Source organism: Otolemur garnettii, unplaced genomic scaffold (genome assembly GCF_000181295.1).
Source record: "Otolemur garnettii isolate 467f Iridium unplaced genomic scaffold, OtoGar3 scaffold00102, whole genome shotgun sequence".
Classification (NCBI taxonomy): domain Eukaryota; kingdom Metazoa; phylum Chordata; class Mammalia; order Primates; family Galagidae; genus Otolemur; species Otolemur garnettii.
The window spans coordinates 447,250-453,249 of record NW_003852497.1 but is presented as its reverse complement, the minus strand read 5'-3'; the positions used below and the strand labels follow the sequence as shown (position 1 = coordinate 453,249).

General features: G+C 46.0%; 1 protein-coding gene across 2 annotated transcripts in view; it reads left to right on the top strand.

Annotated features, from left to right (window-relative positions):
* The first annotated feature begins 2,990 nt into the window (after window positions 1–2,990).
* TACC1 (transforming acidic coiled-coil containing protein 1) overlaps window positions 2,991–6,000 on the top strand; it is a 127,669-nt gene continuing 124,659 nt past the window's right edge. The window contains exon 1 of one of the 2 annotated variants that reach the window (XM_023516986.1): window positions 2,991–3,260. The gene's annotated coding sequence lies outside the window, so the exon portion shown is untranslated. The remainder of the gene's footprint in view (window positions 3,261–6,000) is intronic. The other variant, XM_023516985.1, reaches the window with a different exon arrangement.

Genomic DNA, 6,000 nt, shown 5'->3' with positions numbered 1-6,000 from the left:
TGATATTGGTCTATAATTTTCTTTTCTTGTTGGGTCTTTTCCTGGTTTGGGTATCAAGGTGATGTTTGCTTCATAGAATGTGTTGGGTAGTATTCTGTCAATTTGCCTATTCTTAACATTTCATTAAAATGGATTGTATAATATGTGGTCTATTGTGACTGGCTTCTTTCACTAATGATTTCAAGGTTCATCTCCGTTGTAACATATATTAGTACTTCATTCCTTTTAATAGCTGAATAATATTCCATTGTAAGCATAGATCACACTGTGTTTATTCATTCATCAGCTGATGAACATTTAGGTTGTTTCCATGAGCAGCTATTATGAATAATGCTGCTATGAACTTTTATGCACCATTTTTGTGTGGACATATGTTTTCATTTCTTTTGGGTATATACCTAGGAATTGAACTGTAGGGTTAAAGGATAGAGGTGTGCTTATTTCCTCTCCTTACCAGACTACAAACATTCCTGGGGAAGGGCCTGAGCATTCATCTCCTGGCCCAGGGCTGTGCACACCAACACCTATTAAATATTTATTGACTCTAATGAATCCATAAATATTTGTAATTTTAACGTGGAACATTGGTAAAGAATTGCAAGGCTAGACAGGTGACATGAATAAAATGAATCTTAAAAATCCCCAAAATCTCATATCAAAAACTTAGCTCTTCTTCTGTTAAATGGTGACGATACTTTATAGAGTTGCCGGATGAGAAATTGTTTTCAGTCCTCGAACAAACCTGCCCCCATAGTGGGCACTCAGTCAGTGCTGTGTAGCTCATTTCAAATCAATACAATGTCTGGCCTTCTCTGAAATACTATTCAGTTTTACTTGAAAATCATGGATTTTATTGTTCAATGTGAGATTGTTACACCTGTGTATATATCATAATATCAAAACAACTAGTTTAACTATTGAAAAGAGATGACAAGGGTGGTACCCGTGGCTCAAAGGAGTAGGGCGCCAGCCCCACATGCCAGAGGTGGTAGGTTCAAACTCGCCCCAGCCCAAAACTGCAAAAAAAAGAAAGAAAGAAAAGAAAAGAGATGACTAATCTAGTGAATCTTGCTCTCAGGATAAGAATTAGGTGTACTACCGCCCTGATTCTGCTTGGCAACGTGCTCGTGTGTCTGGCAAGTCATGCCCAGGGAGCTATATCCCCTTCAAGTCTGTGCAATTAGACTTTTGCCCTTTGGGAATATAATCAAGATTTTTTAAAAATATAGTTTTTCTATTGTTGAATAGACTCACTCTGTCTACCTCTTTTTAGCATATTGGTCTTGAGATCACTAAAGGACAAAAACCAAATGGCAGAGTTCTATGTTTATTTTAATATTACACTGAAATGTTAAGAGTATAAAATAGACATCTAATTAAATACTTATAATGATGAATTAAATGTTATTGACTAGGATTTTCCCCACACTAAAATGAGTTTCAACTGACAGACTCTCAAAATTTCAGAATATAAATGCATTTCAGTCATTCTCAAGTTCAAGTACAAAACTCAAGCTAGAATAGAAAACTGTCACCTAGAGGCTGAGCACAGTGGCTCATGCCTGTAATACTAGCACTCTAGGAGGCCAATGTGGGTGTACTGCCCGAGCTCACAGGTTCGAGACCAGTCTGAGAAAGAGCGAAACCCCCCTCTCTAAAAATAGCTGTGTGCTGTGGTGGGCACCTATAGTCCCAGCTACTCAGGAGGGTGAGGCAAGAGAATCATTTGGGCCCAAGAGTTTGAGGTTGCTGTGAGCTATGATGCCACAGCGCTCTACGAAGGGCAACAAAGTGAGACTCAGTCTCGAAAAAAAAAAAAATCAACTATCAGTCTTGCTTTACCAACCAGGTCTCACTCAACACTCTAGAAATGGCTAGTCTTAGTCTATTATGCACACAGTATAATGTTTGCATTATAATTGTAAATTAATTGTACATTATTTACATTATTTGTAATGTAATGTAATGTATTGTAGTGTATTACATTAATTGTAATTGTAAATTAATTGTAAATATAATTTCTGTAAATGAAAGATACTTTTAAAACAGTTGACACTTTCTAACCTGATAAATAGGCATTTTTTTTTACAATCTTGCTTGCACTATTAATTTATTTATTATCCGCCTTCTTTTAATCCGTAGAACAGAGGAGACTTCTCATTTCCTGTTGGTGAACAAACCCCCAAGTAGCACAATGAGAACTAACTTATTTTATTGCAGAGGTCAACAAATACTTTAAGAGTTCCCAATTTGCGGCGGCAGTTGACAATTCACAGACATGCCATGGTCTGGGTGATTACCAACAACTGAATCTTACAATCAGCCTTTCAGTTCTCTGCCCTTCCACCCACCACCTCCAAGAATCACAACCTTCTCCCTCCTTGGAGCGCAGGGGATGTAGAGTTTAAACTAGGAACAGACCCGCGTTGGGAAAGGAAGCCAATTCCTACGTGAAGAAGACCTAGTTCTGAGGCGGGGCCCGAAGACCTCGCCGTCGCCCTCACGCACAGCACCAAGGCTTCACTGGCCAGCACCCCATGAGCTTACGGGCTTTTAAAAAATACTTATTTATTTATCTCGCAGTTCAAGGACATCTTCACTGCAATCTTTTACCAGCTATTATTATTTTTCAATGAGAAGGGGAGGGAAAAAAAAAAAACCCAAGCAGAGGGATGTGGGTGTGTTCCTTGGAATCTAGAAGATCTGGAGGGGAAAAAAAATCCATCAAAAATGTTCTCAGTACAAAAGTTGGCCAAACGGCCCTCTCTCGCTTTTTCTGTCTCTTTTTTTAACTGAACTTTGTAATAGGAGAAATTCTCTCACAAGGAGATTCTGTTCCTGAGCCAAGTTTAGGCACAGGAAAAATTTTCCAGCATGTCAAGAACGAAGCTGACATTCCATTAAGAATAGAATGAAATAATAATCGTAATAACGCTGGAGGAAGAAAGTAAAGGAAGAGAAGGCGCCAGAATTCGGAGGGAGCTTTAAATCCCAGACGGGGCGGGAGCGGAGAGCGCGCAGGAGACCGCGGCTCCCCAGCTCCCAACCCCGGTGGACGTTTCCTGTTCTGCCCTGGAAATCCAAGCCCAAAGTTACAAACATCCTTTTCCCTCCCAGCAAGTGCGGGGTCGGGAGACCCTCCTCTCCCCGCCTTCCTCCCGCGGAGCTCCGCCCTGCCGCGTGTGGCCTCGCCGGAGAGGGGACGCGGCGGCCGCAGGTGGTGCCGAGGGGCGCGGCGCGGCCCGGGACCCCGCGCAGAGGTAGGAGGCCGGGCGGACGCGCCTGCGGTCACTGCGCAGGATCGGGCCGACGGGGCGCTTCCCGTTCAGCCTCGACCTCGGTGTCTGGCCGGGGGGGACTGAGCCGAGTCTGGGGCGAGGGCAGACGGCGCTTCTCACGTTCTCTTTCCAGGTCTAACTTGAATGCTTGGGTCTCTGGAAGGACGAGTTTTGTTTGGTATGGGAAGTGTTCGTGGCAGAATTCTGGGAAGTAGATAGGGTGAATCCCCTGATTTCTCTGTTTCTTTCTTTCTTTTTTTCCTGAGGGTCAAAGAGCAATCAGAAATGAGAGACTTGATGACAGAGAAAGGTCTGGGAAGGGCATTTTCACCACACGAACCGGGGCTTTGCTGTTTCTCGGGACCTGGATTGACCATGAGCCCTTCTGGCCCCGGCTGCTCTGCCCTTCTGTCCCCACCCCGCACCCACCCACTGCCCTGGGGACATAAGCCTTGTGTCCTGCAAGTGTGGGGGCAGACGCAGGCCCTGGAGGGCCCATGCTGTGCTTTAGGGCTGAGTGTCTGTCTGTGGGGGAGCTGCCTGGTCTACCTCGGAGCGCATGTGTGGCCCGGGGCTTTGCTAGGAACCCGCTGCTCCCGTTTGGTGCCCGGAAGGCTAGCCTTGGCTCTGCACCTGCTGACATTGGACTGACTCATAAAACTCAGCATGGCTTCTGTGCAAGGAGTACTTGAAAGTTTAGGAAGCAGTGGAGGCATTTCAAGCGCCCTTTCTCTGAACTCCTATGGCTCCTAGTGTCTTTGTAACGCACATTTTGGTCCTCAGTCCCTGTTGGCTTCACTATTCTCTGACAGGTTATGTAAATGAGGAAACAAACTGAATAAAACAGCGATTACCTTACTTGTTGCTGATCTTGAGGCAGGACACTTGCTGGGCACTCGCCATGTGGCAGGTGCCATTCTAAGGGTGGTAGATATAATCCTCACCATCATTCCCATTTTACAGATGTGGAAACTGATGCTGGAGATACAGCTACCCACGTCAGAGGAGGGATCTGAACAGAGGCAGCCTTGGTCTCCGGGCTGCTCTACTCTGAAATCCGAAAGACTGGGGTTTGAATCTTGGTTCCAGCATTGTCTAACTGGGTGACTTGGGACAAGTTAAATGCCCCCAGCCTCAGTTTCCGCATCTGTGAAGTAATAATAATGCCAGCTCACAGAGGTGGTGTGAGAAGTAAATTCATTTTAGATGATTATTTTACTGAAGGAAGTGAAGAATGCAAACACGCTGTTCCTGGTCACTGCCCTGTGCAGTGTAATGATGAGGGGTCCCTTTCAACTAAAAAGCCTGCGAGTTCTGTTGAAGGTGGACGTGGTGCCTCATTAGAATTTATAGCTTCTGTGAAGGACACTAGAGTTCACTTGTCGGCCAGTCTAAGACTAGCTGCCAGGCTGCTAGACTAAATTTCATACAGGCAGGGTTTACATCTTACACACATTTGTTTCTTTAGAAAACAATTCTCAGGGCCTGGCGCAGTGGCTCACGCCTGTAATCCTAACACTCTGGGAGGCCGAGGTAGGTGGATCTGTTGAGCTCAAGAGTTCAAGACCAGCCTGAGCAGTCCCATCGCAGTGGCTCACGCCTGTAATCCCTGCACTTGGGAGGCTGAGGCGATGGATTGCCCTGAGCTCACAGTTTTGAGACCAGCCTAAGCAAGAGTGAGACCCTGTCTCTAAAAAACAGCTGGGTGTTGTGACAGGCGTCTATAGTCCCAGCTACTTGGGAGGCTGAGGCAAGAGAATCACGTAAGCCCAAGAGTTTGACATTGCTGTGAGCTGTGATGTCATCGCACTCTACCAAGGGTGACAAAGTGAGACTTTGTCTCAAAAAAAAAAAGAAAACGTCTCTCAAACTGTGATCCAAGGATATCGTTGCTCTTCAGAAGGCTTGCAGGGTCCCCTTTGGGAAGGAGTTCAACATGGAACCAGTGGGTGCCCTAGGAGACCCCTCTTCCCACTTCCAACAAAGTAGCACCATCTTGGCCTGACTTTTGTGTTCAGATTCCCTGTTGAAAGAGATTTTCTTGGCTCAGCGCCTGGCCTGTGGCTTAAGTGGCTAAGGCGCCAGCCACATACACCTAAGGTGGCAGGTTGGAATCCAGCCCGGGCCCGCCAAACAGCAATGATGGCTGCAACCAAAAAATAGCCAGGCGTTGTGGCAGGCACCTGTGGTCCCAGCTACTGGGGAGGCTGAGGCAGGAGACTCGCTTGAGCCCAGGAGTTGGAGGTTGCTGTGAGCTGAGATGCCACGGCACTCTACCCAGGGGGACAGCTTGAGGCTCTGTCTCAAAAAAAAAAGAGAGAGATTTTCTTAAACATTTACAGAACTGTTGACCTAGAAGAAGTAGTGCTTTGCCTAGACTGAAAATGACCACTTACAGAACAGAGTTGATCCTGAGAGGAGTTTCTCACTTCCCCGGTTTAGGCTCTTCCCTCCCATCTGCCTCCTTTAATGACTGTCTCCTGTCCTGGGAACCCTCTGGAGATACCATGCCAGGTGCAAGCTAGTTCTGGGAGTGAGAACCTTCCATCTCAAGCAGACTGCAGGGACTTAACAAAGGGCAGAGCTCCAGAGAGCTTAGACTACAACCTGGCCCCTTCTGAGCCTTTTCTAAACATGCCCTTCTCATTTGTGCTCACTGTTAGGGACGATGTCATCATCGTAACAGCTACTTAATTGATCTTCCCTAATGATAACAGCTTAC